Raw genomic sequence first — 17,191 nt, forward strand, 5'->3', positions numbered from 1 at the left:
CATACTCTAACCCAGGGGTGGGCATTTATTTTTTCCATGGAGCAACATGAACAACAGAAAATATTGTGGAGGGCCGGGCCAAAAGGCAGTGCTCCCCGCAAGATGTGCTCCCCGCAAACTAAACACACAGCTTTACCTCCTTTTCCACCTTTTCAGTAAATAAATACTTCAAATCTTTGTTGAAAACCCGGCATTCGCCATCGACTTTTCTTTTTTTAGACACTTTTGTCATTTTTGATGGGTAAGGTAAGGCAGGTCATCTTGACTTGTGACCAGTCTGACCACCTGCTTGTTATTGAGACAATGATCACACACACGTGCTGATGTACGCAATGCAGTCCATATGTACGTGAATAAAAAAACTTCAAAATAAAAGCAATGCAGCTTTAGGCTATGCATGAGGTAAAATTAAAAAATGTGTTCATTTTGTAATTTGCCATTAACCCTACAAGGGCCGGTCAGAGTGAACCAAAGGGTCGTATACGGCCCCCGGGCCGCACAATGCCCAGGTCTGCTCTAACCAGGGACGTGCTGGCCATTGGGAAAAGCGGGACAACTCCCGAAAAAATAAAATAAAATAAATGTCGGCCTTTGTTCCATTTTGGGGACTGAAAAGGGAGAGGCGTTGTGTGCTTGTAGATCGGCTGTTTTCACTAGCTTAAATCATTTTTAAAATGATAAATACAAAACAAACGGTTTTGGACGTACAACGTTTCCACCCGACAACGACGAAATATAACTCATGTAATTGGCCCACTGGCTTGTCACTTGTCATGATCTGAAATGGCAAATCTTTGAGTAGCAGCAGCGCTATGGAGAGAGATCTCTCTCTATAGCGCGCAATGAGGGCCTCTACAACTCTTTTTCCCGGGCTGAATCAGGGGCCCAGCACGTCCCTGGCCCTAACCCATACTCCCCCCCCCCCCCCCCCCCCCCCTGCCTGGAGAGTGAGTGCTTCAGTGCCTCCGTCCTCGGCAGAGGAGACTGACTGCAGTCTACAGCTTTCAATGAGCCAGCAAGCACAAGAGAGGTGCTTAATGCAGAGAGGATTAATGTGTCAAGAATTGTCACTCACTCACTCACTCACACACTCTCTCTCTCTCTCTCACTCTTTCTCTCTCTCTCTCTCTCTCTCTCTCTCTCTCTCTCTCTCTCTCTCTCTCTCTCTCTCTCAATTGAATGTGGCTTGGCATGGGGAACATGCCGTTTGTGTACATTGCCAAAGTAAGAAAGCTACGTACAATTCAAATTCAAACAGAGCTACCAGTTATGCCACATTGCATTTTTGCAATCAATTATATAAAATAATTAAAGACTAGCTTCTTTCTCTCTCTCTCTCTCTCTCTCTCTCTCTCTCTCTCTAACATCCTCCCACACACACAATCTTTCTCTCTCTCTCTCTCTCTCCCCCGCCATTAATTTATTTCTACCAGGATAGAGCACAAACAGTATAATTACTGTAAGCGTTGGTCAATTGGTATCTATGCTGCAAAAATGGCGCTTGTTTGGCCCTTGTACGGGTGCCGCCATCATTGTAGAAATCAACGTTCATTGGTAGAAATGGTACCATCTCCAATGCCATTTTGGCTGCCAACGGTCACATGCAACCACAGGGAGAATGTGGTGTTGAGCTTGTCGAAAATAAAGCACACAAAGAAGAATCATCACAAGCCTATGAGATCACAAGCCCCTCCTACAGCATACCCTGCTTTAAAATCAATTATAACAACAATTGGACCTCATTTTCACAAAACGCATATCATGGTGATTGAAACAAGGCTTTAAACTAGCGACAGGAACTTGTCATAAATACTTTATGTATTTATGACAATGTTTATTAAGGTAAGAAAATCAAATGTAAATGTTCGGGGGAAATTTATGGAATCCTATGGAGAACATGTTGCTTCTGGTGCCAGAACAGCGAAACTAGCGGCCAATCATAGGAACTTTCAGTTCCGTGTTTGCTTCATTTTAAATCCGGACAACTGGTGCGCGCGCACGCACGCACACGCACACACACACACACACACACACACACACACACACACACACACACACACACACACACACACACACACACGCTCCTGGGCGAGTTTCAAACCCCAGCCCGTCTATCTGAGTGCTTGCTAACCAGGGATCCATTTGTTTAAAAAGAGAGAGAGGGGGACTTTTTGTAACCATAAGCGCCTTATCGCCTCCATCATACAACAAGTGGCGTTTCCATAAACTTAATCGAATTAGGGAAGCGAATTATCAGAAATACGCATTAAGACAAAGCGAATTTAGCATGTTTCCATTTGCGGGTGTCATTCGAATTAGCGTCGTCGCAAGAGTTGATCGGGCTGATTTTTTTCAGACCGAACCTGAGCACTGCACCGTCTGCACGTCTGACTGCTGTCACTCGGTCGCTGTCTAGTAGTGGGAAGAAGGGATTATCAGTCATCATCATGGCCCCAAATAACTTTTAAATATATTACAATTGGCGACGAGTCTCTTACGAAATTGGCAAGAGTTCCTCTCAATACATAAAGCTACCGGTTCACCGGGAAAACCGCGGTCGCGTCGCTGCACAGTGGAAGTTTCAGCGTCCTCTGGAAGGTCAGGTGGCCGATCTGGAAGCTCACAACGCGGCGCGGAGACGTGGATGCGAGCTGCTGTGCCTGTGAGCTTGTAGATTGGGCACTTCAGGCACGCAACACTTGTAGACCTGCTTTTTTGGTCATATTTGGGTTTTTTATTTTTTTAATTGTGACATTATCATATAAAACATGAATATCAGGCATATATTAGACAGTATTGTATTAATTTCCCAGAAAGTGGGAATGCATGCATTTAATTAAGTCTGACCAGGGAAGTACGGTAAAAGTCCAGAATTCAAAATTAATTTGAAAATGTATTTATAAAGTCCATGAGTATGGTATTAAAATTAGTACAAAAAGTGTATATCAATCTTTTGAAAATAGCAGATCTACAAGCTCACAACACGTCGCATCGCGGCACATGCGCTTAAACTGTACTCGAGTACAGCACTATTCAGTCACTTTTACACCAGGGCCATCCAGGGGTGTCACACCAAATCCTGGGCCCTGGGTACAAGGATTCACTGCGGGCCCCCCATGAATGTTCTTCATAGTGGGAGGGGTTTTGACCCATTTAGACTGGGAACGCATTATTACGTGTTATTTTGTTCTTTAAATATTGAAAATAGCAGATATACAAGCTCACTGCGAGCTTGTAGATGTGCTATTTTTGAAAAATCGTGAAAATTTTGTGCAAGTCTTTGATTATGTCAAATCCTGTTATGTTTCTGTCAGTTGTGCTCACACTTTTTCATATGAAGGAGCCCCAAAATGATGTATGTATTTGGCCACAGACCCCCATCTCAAAATATTTAGTTCCAGGGACCCCCCTGAAGCAAAATTATAGTTACAAATGTTCGCTTAAAAAATAAGATTTGCTCACATTTTCACGACTTTTCAAAAATAGCAGATATACAAGCTCGCAGCACGGCACTCGGTGCCGCGCTGTGAGCTTGTATATCTGCTATTTTTCAACAGTTAAAGTATCAAATAATTAAGGCCCCTCCCTCCACCTTGGGCCCTAGTAACTCAGTCCCACTTTCCTCCCCCCCTGTGACGCCCCTGATGCCATCCTCCACTCACAGCCTCTCTCCTCCCTCGCCCTGCTCTGAAGGAGAGAGAGAGAGAGAGAGACTGGCTAAATTAGCCACATCAAAGAGACACTAGAAGCCTGGATCCCCCCGCGCACCCCCACCCCCACCCCCCTGCTGTGTCATCATGGATTTGCATTCTGTCGTTCCCTTCGCCCCGAAATGAACCCTAGCCCCCCACCCCGCGCGCCTATCTCTCTCTCTCTCTCTCTCTCTCTCTCTCTCTCTCTCTCTCTCTCTCTCTCTCTCTCTCTCTCTCTCTCTCTCTCTCTCTCTCTCTCTCTCTCTCTCTCTCTCTCTCTCTCTCTCTCTCTCTCTCTCTCTCTCTCTCTCTCTCTCACACACACAAAACCTGTCTACTTCAACTCACTCACTCCCTCTATTCTTTTTCTTACGTGTTATCGTCACTGTCGGGCAGAAAACCTGGTCCCATCCTCTTTTACAGTACACTTTAAGACATAATAAGACATAATAAGACAGAATAAAGCCATAATAAGAAATAATGTGTTGGTAATTAGAGCTAATATATTTTATTATACAGAAAAAGACAGAATAGTAGAAAGAGTGAATACATTCTCTGGCACCGGCACCTGCCGCGGAACTGCAGCGGCAGACACTGCCGCACGACCAGCAGTTCGACCAGCAGTCGCACTGCATCGCCGGCGATAGGACCAGCAGTCCCGGCAGTAGGACCGGCGGCCGCCGCACGGACCGGCAGGTCCCGTAGCGGTAAACTGCCCGTCCGTGCGGTGGTGGCTGCCGCGGCAGTTACCAGCGATGCCGGTCCTACCTACTTTTTTATATATATTTTTTATCCCACACATTTTGTAACCCATTTTCACCCAGTGCCAATTGCCTATGTAATCCTGGGCTCTGCTCTCCCTCTGCCACGCCTGTGGAGAGCAACGGACTGACCTCATGCTTCCTTCTATGCATGAGGAGTCCAAGTTGCTTCTTTTCACCTGACAGTGGGGATTTCCCCGGTTTGGACGTAGCGCGTGGAAGGAACACGTTATTCCAAACAGTTCCTTTCCCCTCCATCAGTATTCAGCAGCGAAGTGTGATGTCACTTCCGTGAAATGGCGTGAAATGTCGCCCTCTACGGGGTTCATGCTGGTATTGTTTTGTATTCAAATCGCCATTGAGGAATTTGCGATCACCGCATATAAGAACTGTGTTAAAAATATAAACACACCATGTGCGCGGACATGCTCTCAGCGACAGTCTGTCCCAGACACGAGTGTCTCTCTGTAGTTTCCAACATTTAGGACAGCGTTGATTACATTTTCTCTGACAACAGGCTATATCAGATATGAATGAATATCATAAACTATGCAGAACCCCCCCGCTGACAGAAACGCGCACATGGTGTGTTTATTTTTTTAACACAGTCCTTATATGCGGCAATCGCAAATTTCCCAATGGCGATTTGAATACAAAACAATACCAGCATGAACCCCCTAGAGGGCGTCATTACGCACAAATGACGACATGGCTTCGTTTCTCTATAGAGACCAGGATTACTGCATGTTTTTGTGAGGGTATCTACCCAAGGAGACACGGGGAGAACATGCAAACGCCACACTGAAAGGCCCTATCGCCAACCCCACCTAGGGTGCGGGCGCTCACATCAAATTCTCTCTCTCTTTCTCTAGTTTCTATCATTCTGCTTTGGATTTAGGTTCTTCCTCTCTTTCTCTCTCAATTATTCAATTCGTTTCCATTCAAAGGGGATTTACTGACGCTAGAGGTGTGCACTGTGCAGGCTCTGGAGGCTCCAAACCTTACCAAAGTAAAGTTGCATTCAGCCCGGGAAAAAGAGTTGTAGAGGCCCTCATTGCACACTATAGAGCAGTGCTACTCAACCCGCGGCCCGCGGGCCGCATGCGGCCCTTTCCGCATGTCTGTGCGGCCCGTCATGATCATGCCAAAAAAAATATGATTTTTCTAAGCCTGTCAAAGTTAACGCGAAACGCAAAACACGGTGATGTTTGACCCTCGGTGCGCTCCGTAGTTAGGGATAAGAGTCAGGAAGCGAATGCAGTAGCAGTGCAGAGATGCAGGCGGCTACACTAGAGCTACAGTACAACGAGACAGTCAGACAGACAAATATGCGGAGATTTTGCAGCAGACAACCACAGTCGGGCTCACTGGAGCGGAGACGCATGACGGTCGTGCGATATGAACGGCCGCGAATCCCGCGATCGTCATGTTTCAGTCTAATGAACCCTAGCCCTTGTCTCCGCTGCTTGTCTCTCCCTCCGCGACTCCGCCAGTCAGCTCCGACTATAACTCTATGGCACCGACAGTGCAAGCATTCCAACAGATCGCGCTGCAGCCAAGGAACTATGCTTATTAACACAAATCTCCTCCAACGAGCTGTTGTGTTTTACAAAGCTCAAAGCATCAAACTGTTTTACAAGTACAGTGCATCTGAGGGGGAGTTGAACTGTACTTGAGTTATTTTTCCATACAATAACTCTCTTCACCAAAAATAGACGATCTACAAGCTCACAGTGCATCTTGTGGTGAGCTTGTAGATCGGCTATGTTCCCCAAGAATAGGGATGCTGGGGTTTGAGTGATTGAATAATAAGTATAAACGTTTATTTATTTTAAATCTGTCCTATTAATGAAAAGGAGTGTTAGTGGCATGAGAAAACATACCTTTACATTGCCAAAGTTCACTAGCTTTGCATACCCAGACACAGGGGAGGTTACAAAAAGGTTGAACCAGAACTGTTCATTTTCACTTCACATTTTGTGAATAAAGCCTAATTTGATAAAAAATTCAAATGTCATCAATTTCATCATTCCATCCATGACAATCTTTTGGTTCAATGAGGTTTGGCCTGGCTTATGGAAATGTGGCTGTTTTCTGTGCGTTTCCTTAATTATTAGACTGTGTACTGTACAAAATCAATGTAAACGTCCAAAATAGGACCGTCATTTTTAGCTTGCGGCCCTTTGGACTTTTGGTATTTTGCTGAGTGGCCCCTGAGCCATCTCAAGTTGAGTAGCCCTGCTATAGAGAGAGATCTCTCTCTATAGCGCTGCTGCTACTCAAAGATTTGCCATTCAGATCATGACAAGTGACAAGCCAGTGGGCCAATTACATGAATTAGGCCTTTATTTTGTTGTTGTTGGGTGGAAACCTTGTATGTCCAAAACTGTTTGTTTTGTATTTATCATTATAAAAATGATTTAAACTAGTGAAAACAGCAGATCTACAAGCACACAACGCCTCGCACTGCGACGGCCTTGTATGGTAAAGCAGGGCTTTTGCTTTGCGAAAAAATGTACAAATTTGAAACTTGGAGATACAAGGTTTCTGCCCGACAGTGACGATTTACTTTGTTGGCCGCCCAGCCCCCAAAATGGAATGAATTTATTTATGTATTTATTTATTTTTTTCCTAATGGCCGGCCTGGACCGGCGGGAATGAACCAGCCGTTCGGGAGTTGTCCCGCTTTTCCCAATAGCCAGCACGTCCCTGGTTGCATTTGGGAACAGCAATACTGGTGTGCAGCCAGATACTGCTTGTATAGCTTTAGCATATTCTCTCTCTCTCTCTCTGCATTGTACCATCCTCTGGGAACTGGTAGCACTCCTATAAGCCTCCACCTGCTTGGCATTCATAGCTCATACGGGTACACAGTCAAAGTCAACGTTTTCACCGTTTAACCTCTAAATCAGGGGTCTTCAACAGGGGGTCCTCAGAGTTACTACAGGGGGTCCTCCAAATCTTTGTGTGATAGAAACCTTTTTTCTCCTTTTTTTATATTAACCACTTGAATCCTAGCGTCTGTCCATATTCTGAGAACACTATCATCCGTGTAGGTTGTTGGATTAATGTGTGTGTTTAGACATTGAAGAAGAAGAAGAATTTACCTCCGTCCTCCCACAAGGGAAATTCAGTTTTCAGCTTAACCCAGCTGACCCCCAGTGCTGCCCACAAGGCGCGCGGGGGGAGGGGAGAAGTGATAGCTGGAGCGGGGAATCGTACCTGCGACCTCTGGGACCTCCGGAGTCCTAGGTGTGGACACTAACCACTCAGCTATCACTGCTAATAACTGACTACTAGAATCGTCAATAGTTAGTCTGCTCTTCCTTTCTCTCTGCACCAAAGCTCTTTGCCAAGAATAGCCGATCTACAAGCTCACAACGCCTCGCGCTGCGAGGCGTTGTGAGCTTGTAGATCGGCTATTTTTGGCAAATACGTTTGGTGTAGAGGGGTAAAAGAGCAGACTAAGTACATAGTGAAATGTCAAGTTATGTACTGACGATTCATTCAAGTGGTTAAATGTCTGAAAACACAAATTGACATGAATTAAATCCAAAATACACTGATGATCGATCGTGCTATCAAACAATGAAACAATATGGCATCTATGAAGAGGTTGTGGGGGTCCCTGCTTCATCTCTCTCTCTCAACTAAGGGGTCCTTGGCCTGAAAATGTTGAAGACCCCTGCTCTAAATTAGGGTCTTTTATTCCTATACCTTCCCCAGCAAGCACGGTCAGGCCCTGGACCAATCAGTGACGTGGGACCAGATCACGTCAAACCATGACTAGTCAGATCTGGCCTAGAATATCACCTGATTTCAACCAACATAAATCCTGCCCACGAAAACGGACGTCCTGGATTAATCAGAGAGGGTCCGATCGAGGCCAAACAAAAAGGTCCATATAACATTCTGGATCATCCCCATATGGGCTGTGATCTGGTCTAGTTCTGAACGTCACCGGAGTCACCGGAGGACGTCATCATAACGTCATCATGACGACATCACCGGAGGACGTTATCATGACGTCATCATGACGACATTTGGCCTGCAGGGTCCACTTTCCTCCACTCTGAATGCTTTTTGACAGACGGATCAGATTTTAGATTGACACTTATTCATTCATTAATCACTTTTTTAAACTGGCCTCCCTAGTGTGGACATGTCATTACACAATTATGTCCTTTTTCAAAGAGAGCAAAAATAGCAGATCTATAAGATCACAGTGCATCACATCACGATCCAATGATGCAAACGGGGCTTAAGTGGTCACTTTTTCGCCACCCTCTCCTTTTTAATGAAATGACACCTCTGTTCCTAAGTGAAGAGGATGAGTTATGTTGTTCCCTGTCTGACTTTCCTGCAAACCAGTGATGCTCACACTTTGAACCTTGAAGCGCTCCGTTAACTTAAAAGGCCAGACGGCACCAATGCAACAAGTCGTTGCTACAAAACAGTTGCAAGGCCATTCCATAACAATGCAACTCCTAGCAACTGGCTGCAACTAGTTGGAAGCAGTTGCAAGGAGTTGCATTGCTGTGGACTGGCCTTTAGATCTGACAAAAGACACCCACAACACAAGAGACATCCACACATGCACGCTACAAAACACATGTTCTTTCTTCCTCAGATGACGTTAAGACGCTTTGACACAGTGCAGCTAAGCCATCACACACACACACACACACACACACACACACACACACACACACACACACACACACACACACACACACACACACACACACACACACACACACACACACACACACACACAACTGATGAAGACATATTGAAATCGAAACGTTGTCCCGTTCTATTTGCCTAGCTGCACCCTGAGATTAAAATACTTCAAATGTCCAAGTTTGCTCCAGTGACTTCCTTCTTTCTTTGAGCACGCACGCACGCACGCACGCACGCACGCACGCACGCACACACACACACACACACACACACACACACACACACACACACACACACACACACACACACACACACACACACACACACACACACACACACACACACACACACACACACACACACACACACACACACACACACACACACACACACACTCTCCACCAGTCTGTGGGCCACCGGTACGGCAGTTCCCATGGCAACGCTGAGTACAGGTGACTCACCAGCCTGCGCCGGAGGAGAAGAAGGCACAGGAGATGGTGATGCAGTTGCCGTGACAACCGAGGATGTGTAGCATCGCTATGGGAGCTGAACCGCTATGGGAGCTGAACCGCTATGGGAGCTGAACCGCTATGGGAGCTGAACCGCTATGGGAGCTGAACCGTGGGCGTTGGGAGGCTGAGAGGCTCTGGACCAAAACTACAGCCTCCAAACTACACATTATTTAATAATACTACAGCTGAACTAAACTGCAACGGGCCTCCAAACTACACATTATATTATAAAACTACAGCCTCCAAACTACACATTATATTATAAAACTACAGCCTCCAAACTACACATTATATTATAAAACTACAGCCTCCAAACTACACATTATTTAATAATACTACAGCTGAACTAAACTGCAACGGGCCTCCAAACTACACATTATATTATAAAAATACAGCCTCCAAACTACACATTATATTATAAAACTACAGCCTCCAAACTACACATTATTTAATAATACTACAGCTGAACCAAACTGCAACGGGCCTCCAAACTACACATTATTTAAAGCTATACTGTGTAAGTTGCTAAACTAGTGGTCAGTCGCGGTATTGCTTTTTTCGTCCGTTTTTCGCCCGGAGTCACCGCGGACCACCGCCACGGACCACCGGAGCGGCGCCGCAAACCACCGCAACCGATACGAATCCATGGAGTGGTAGAACGTAATTTTCTGAGCAGGATTTGGGGAATAAGAGGTTAAGAATCCTTCACCATCGTAAACACTGGTTGCTGAGGGAAGCTACTTCCTGAAGAGTCGGTTATTGGCCGGTAGTGTATCATGTGTGTATGATCTGCGATGTGATTGGCCAACGTATACACAACGTATACAGATGATGCAGATTATGTCATTTTGCCGGGAAATCCCGCCCCTGTCACTGCTAAGAAGAAAACATATAAAGAGAAGGCTTCACAAGCTGAAAATAACGGAGTGGGTGTTCTAAAACTTTAGCGATTTAACAGTTAGGACAATTTTAAGATGTTTTATAAAAAAAAGTTAAATGGTATAACTTTAATACAGCTGAATCAAACTGTAATGGGCCTCCAAACTACACATTATTTAATAATACTACAGCTGAATCAAACTGTAACGGGCCTCCAAACTAGACATTATTTAATAATACTACAGCTGAATCAAACTGTAATGGGCCTCCAAAACTACACATTATTTTATCAGCGATCATTTTATCAATTACTTTTTAGATTAACTCATCGACTGCTATTTTGACCCCCCTTCTAATGTTCCACACTGCTCGCATTTTGTTTACCTTTAACGTGGGCGCGTGCGTACACATCGTGCACGACGGTTCACGGATTGCGTTCGCTCTACGATCATGCCGTGATAAGCAACAACAAACAACAGCCCTCCTTAGACCATAGCAACCGTGTCTGAATGCGTTCGGAGACAGGATACAGGATACAGGATACAGGGGGTTGTTGTCCCGCCCACCAGTTCCGGTCCAAGAACATCCGTATCCGGTTTCAGTGGGTAGTGCGGACTCAATAGAGAAAAAATAATGGCGGATCGTCGATCATACTTTAATTGTTCTATATCGATTAAACTCGTCATTAGCATAAAGGACACACTTATATAACTCGTCATAAGCAGTCAATGAGTTTTAACATCATATTATTGATGTCGGGCAGAAACCTCGTAAAATGCCCATATTCTAACTTTTTGTGTGTTTTTTCCACAAAATATTAACGCCCTATTTGATCATATCAAACTATAGCATCACACAGAAGCATCAAAAGTAGCAGATCTGTAGGCTCGAAATGCGGCGCGAAGCACCAAATAAACTGAAGCACCAAATAAAATGAAGCACCAAATAAACTGAAGCACCAAATAAACTGAAGCACCAAATAAACTGAAGCACCAAATAAACTGTAGCACCAAATAAACTGTAGCACCAAATAAACTGAAGCACCAAATAAACTGAAGCACCAAATAAACTGAAGCACCAAATAATCTGAAGCACCAAATAAACTGCACAGACGAAGCACCAAATAATTACTGCACAGACGGCAACAATAACAACAAAAAAAGACAGTCGCAGCATAAATCGCAGCGCTGCAGGCCCTTGTTGCTCATAGCACTGAAACACAACCCTTTGTGTCTTTCTTAACCGTAATGTTCAACCCAAGTCACTGTGTGTGTGTGTGTGTGCGCGTGTGCGTGTGCGTGTGCGTGCGTGTGCGTGTGTGTGTGTGTGTGTGTGAGTGTGTGTGAGTGCGTGTCCTACCATTGCGAGGGCAGGTGCTGTTGAGCCTGTGGTTGATGTCCAACGAGGAGGGCTTGCGTGTGACGGCGGAGGTGACGGACTCGTACGGGTTGTCCTCGTCCTCCGGGAGGAAGACGTCCAGAGAGGGAGAGGTGACCGCCTCCGCAGAGTGCTTGGAGTCCTGCAATGGGACAGATAGATATAGATAGATATAGATATTTCACTTTCAAAAAAACTTTTGGTCATTTTATCGTCTAATCAGGCTTTTGGGAACCCCCTGGACAGTTTTTAATTTGCTTCATTCATTATTTAGATATTTGATATAAATGTTATCAGGCCCTCCAGGCCCCTCCCCATAGACACCCATTGTAACTTCAAACTCCATTTTAACCATGATAGATTAATAAAGGGGAACACACACCGAAACGCGGAGGCGGCGCGGAAGCGCCGTGTCAAAAAATACAGCCCCGTTATTTTCAATGAACTAACCCACACCGGTGGCGTCAGACGCGCACAGCCGCGGGTCTGCCGCCGCGCCTGCCGCGCCGATACGCCGCTGTTCTATTTTTCCAGCGTTCCACTTCACGTGCGTCGATATCGCGACTGCGCATCCGCCCGCGTCCAGTGTGTGCTCCCCTTTAGAAACACCCATTATTTTTCTGGTGAATACCCTCCTAATACTTGAACAGGCTGTGCTTTTTTGATAACCTTTTTCATTTATTTTTACAAATTCTTTGGGAAATTGGGAAAACATTAATACAATAAAAATTATTAAAAATAAAAAAATTAGGGTGTTTTTGATGAATTTATCATGGTTAAAATGTTTTTTTTTGTAGTTACAATGGGTGTGTATGGGGAGGCGTCCTGCAGGAGGAAGGCCTGATAACATTTACATCAAATATCTAAATACTTAAAGGGGTACTGTCACCTAAAGGCGTACTGTCACCTAAAGGGGTACTGTCACTTTAAAAAGTCATCTTAAAATATGAGTTAATATTTTTATGATGTCATTGTGGGAATGCGCAATTATAAGCCAATCAAATGAATTGACTGTACTTAGACTACTTATTGTACTGGTCAGCTGTTGTTGGGGGGCAAGGGGCAGATTACACTGTGACATGAGTTTCAGACTGTTTCAGACCACGTGACCTACTGTATCATACTGTTATAATTTCGGGGCGTGTCAGCGGGCCTTTAATCAAGCAAATTAAAAACTGTCCAGGGTGTTCATAAAAGCCTGATTAGTTACCATGGTTACCAGGTAAACAGGTGCCGCGGTAGCGGCTGGTGAGCGAAAACACTACATATCCCATGATGCAACTCGGCCGCCAGCATCATGGAGTGCCTATTCTCCATAATAATAATAATAATAATAAAGCTTTATTTGTATAGCACCTTTCATGACATGAAATGCAGCTCAAAGTGCTTTACAGAGCAGAAAAAATAAAATACACATGAATACAATAAAGCAGAAAAATAAAAACATAAAACATTGAAGAACAATTTCAGAACAGCGTGGACGTCAATAGCATCAAAGAGATTAAAGAAATTCAGCTAAAAGCAAGAGTAAAGAAATAGGTCTTGAGCTGTGCTTTAAAGCTATCCACAGAGGCTGACTGTCTTAGGTGTAGTGGGAGTTTATTCCAAACTGTCGGTCCGTAGAAGCAGAAAGCTGCTTCACCATATTTTTTATATTTCATTTTAGGCACATCGAGTAGGTCAGGCTCCTATTCATTGCTGATGCAAAGTGTAGCGTTGGTTCTTTATGAAAACGGGCAGTTTATTTCCTCCTCTCTTCTCCTCCCAAACATGCCGTGAGAACTAGGTTCACACAAAAATAACAAAACAAATCAACAACATGTATAGTAGTAAAATCACAAAACGGACCAAAGCATACTGTACATACTGTACATGAAAAGAAAATACAGCTGACATGAAGTGCGCGATGCGCAGTGTCCATCAAACTGCGTCCACCAGTGGTGGAAAAAGTACTACATTTTTGTATTTAAGTAAAAGTATCAATATAATAATACTCTGTTAGGGTACCCTCACACCAAAATACCTATGAGAGTGGAATCCGCATTCCGCCAATGCATTTCAATGAGAAGGGAGTGTGACTGAGATACTAGGGCCCAAGGTGGAGGGGCCCTCATTATTTTATACTTTAGCTATTGAAAAATAGCAGACCTACAAGCTCACAACGCGTCGTGATGCGACGCGTTGTGAGCTTGTAGCTCGGCTATTTTCAAATAGCCTAGGTATAAAAGAAGGTTAAAGTGGATTAATGTATGTTTTCTAATAATCATTTATATCTGAAAAGTAACTAGTAACTAAACTTTTCAATTAAATGTAGTGGAGTAAAAGTAAAAATGTTGCATCCCAGATGTAGTGGAGTAGAAGTATTGGAAATTGGAAATACTCAATTAAAGTACAAATACCTCAAAACTACTTAAGTAAATGTACTTAGTTACTTTACACCACTGTCAAACAGTGTCCACATCAAAGACAGATCTAAACATGAAATACCTGGGTGTGGCTGCTATTGAGGCTCTATGCATATACGCCATTTTGTTCTACTTCCGGGTGTCTTTCGACTTCCTTCACAGGTGTTACCGATGATACTAATGAAGGGTCTGTTCCATTCTGGTCAAACAGTCAGGGTGCTGATATTGTGCATGTTGGCTCACTGGAAACACTCTGCTACACTAATGGGTCTCAAAGTGTCCTTGAGTGGGTTCCAAATGTCCCCATACAGGTGTGTAACTCTGAGAGTGCACACATGGAAGCAAATGGACCCGCAAGGGTCCATTTGATTCCATTTGTTGATTCCATTTGTATAGAGTTATGGGGAACCACTGTACAATAAATCAAACAGAGCCTTAATTAGTATCATCAGTAACACCTGTGAAGGAAGTCGAAAGAGGCCGGGAAGTAGAACAAAATGGCGTATATGCATAGAGCCTATTGCATAAAGTTCTTAGAGTCTCCTACCGTCTGTCCTTATAGCTTTAGACGTCTTTCATAACGTTTAGAATGAACTTTAGAAGCGCACCACAGTGCAGGTTTTACAGAGCTTAGGCACAGAGCTGGGCACTCGGCAGAGCTAGGTTTGTTTGTACCACCTGCGAGCAATGACATGTAATCAGGGGCGTCACAAGGGGGGGAGGAGAGTGGGACTGAGATACTAGGGCCCAAGGTGGAGGGGCCCTCATTATTTTATACTTTAGCTATTGAAAAATAGCAGATATACAAGCTCACAGCGCGGCACCGAGTGCCGCGCTGTGAGCTTGTAGATCTGCTATTTTTTTTTTTTTTTTTTTGAAAAGTCGTGAAAATGTGTCCAAATCTTTGAATATGCATTTTTTAAGCGAACATTTGTAACTCAAATTTTGCTTCTGGGGGGTGGTCCCTGGAACTAAATGTTTTGAGATGGGGGTCCGTGGCCAAATACATATCATTTTGGGGGTCCTTCACATGAAAAAGCACCACTGACATAGAAATATAGTTTTTTTTTTCTTCAAAAAACCTTAGAAGGATTTGAAATATTCAAATTGAAATAGACACGTTTTCACGATTTTTCAAAAATAGCAGAGCTTGTGGATCTGCTATTTTTCAATAGTTAAAGCACACAATAATTGTGCGGGGGCCCGCAGTGAATCCTTGTACCCAGGGCCCAGAATTTGGTGTGACATCCCTGATGACATGTAATCAAGCATCCGTCAGGCGTCAACTAGCTGTCCGGTGTGACAGACAGGTAGGGAAACTATGTTCCACCTCACAATGGCGGAATTAATTCATTTATTTATCAATTTCTTTATTTACCAGGGACAGTGCACATGGCATTCTAACATACTCTGCCAGAGTTTCTGATCACAGCAGAGTGAAAAAGCCAAACACGTATCTTTTGATCACAAAACTTCTCAGAGCAATTCTGGACCCATGCAGATTTAAAAAAAAGGAACAAAAGAGCTGAAGGACAGAAAAAAAGGATAGAAGTGATTCCATGTGCAGTTTCGAACATAACTTCAAGCCATGTTGACACGCTCACACACACCCCCTGATAGGGTAGAATTATGATACATAATTCTATGATTTGTGTATGAGGCTCATATGACCATATAAGGATATATTATGAACTGAACTTACAGTATAGGAGACCACATTTTGGTCGGATACTGTAAGCTCAGGCTAATAGATTACAGGTCATAGTAACTTTGGTTGCCCTGACTACGAAATCATGATATACTGTATGTCACTAGTGGAAAGTTACCAACAGTATACGTGTCACTGTCTTCCTTGTTATGATCTGGGAACGAATCAATGAGTCCCACGAAGATCTTACTGTCATAACTGTACTCTTTATATACTGAATGTTAACTTCCATTTGGGAAGAGAGAGAATTAGAAAGCTACCACTAGGATGGTACGCTCACTGTCTGTCTTCCTTGTCTGACTCTCTTCAAATACAGCAATCTAAGATATAGTCCTTTGGCTCGTCTCTGTCTTATTTTGGTTATGGAATTTATCCATATTCCATACTTATTTAACTTTATTATTAATTTATTTAACACGCCCTCCTCAGGTGATACCGTATGTGGTTCAAAACAAACAGCAGATGGAATCAGGTGTCAGGAGAAATCACGTTTCTCAACATTCGAGCTGCATTATTCACGTGTGTGTCGAGATGTCGGTGTCTGCGGTTATGCAGCCGATGTGTGTGATGATGATGATGATGCAACAGGCCGAATTATGAACGTTTTAACCTCTTACACCCCGGCAGCCGTATAAGCCCACACTTTTTTGACTTGAGAGATACTTTTAAAATGACCAGCAGCTCAACATGATCTACCCTCCCAAAAGGTTTACCTGAGGTGGCTTTGGAACAGCGGCACACTGGCGTTACATATAAGACAAACTCACTTGAAATGGCAAAAAAGTGGGGGGAAAAGGTCTTTATTCTGTATGGAAGTGGTAGGTTTGGGGGTTCTCTGTAATGCTACTGACTCTTGAAAACAATGCATTGCATTGGTGGGGTTTGCCTACTTTAGAAGCCATGAAGGGAGCTGACATAGCCTCGCAAGCCATCCCGAGTTACGTCATCACCAATGTGCTTCCTTTCTCGGTCTGGTGTCCCTCCCATTGAGCCTCTTTATTAGCAATTTTTTTCTAATTGCCAATCAAAAGGCTGCATTTCAAGCGAACCCGCCTCACACCGCTCCTGATTGGTCGAGCGGCTGCTACAGCTCTCGCATTTTGACAACAAACATGGCGGACCCCATGTCCGATGCGAGTTCACAAAACGCAAATAAAAGCTGCATTAAGCGAAG

General features: G+C 44.0%; 1 pseudogene across 1 annotated transcript in view; it reads right to left on the reverse strand.

Annotated features, from left to right (window-relative positions):
• LOC308308959 (ankyrin repeat and sterile alpha motif domain-containing protein 1B-like) overlaps positions 1 to 17,191 on the reverse strand; it is a 376,529-nt pseudogene that overhangs the window by 90,189 nt on the left and 269,149 nt on the right. The window contains exon 11 of the transcript XR_013963389.1: positions 11,887 to 12,046. The product of XR_013963389.1 is annotated as an ankyrin repeat and sterile alpha motif domain-containing protein 1B-like (transcript). The remainder of the gene's footprint in view (positions 1 to 11,886; positions 12,047 to 17,191) is intronic.

This window comes from Nannobrachium achirus (genome assembly GCF_963921795.1).
Source record: "Nannobrachium achirus genome assembly, chromosome: 23".
NCBI lineage: Eukaryota > Metazoa > Chordata > Actinopteri > Myctophiformes > Myctophidae > Nannobrachium > Nannobrachium achirus.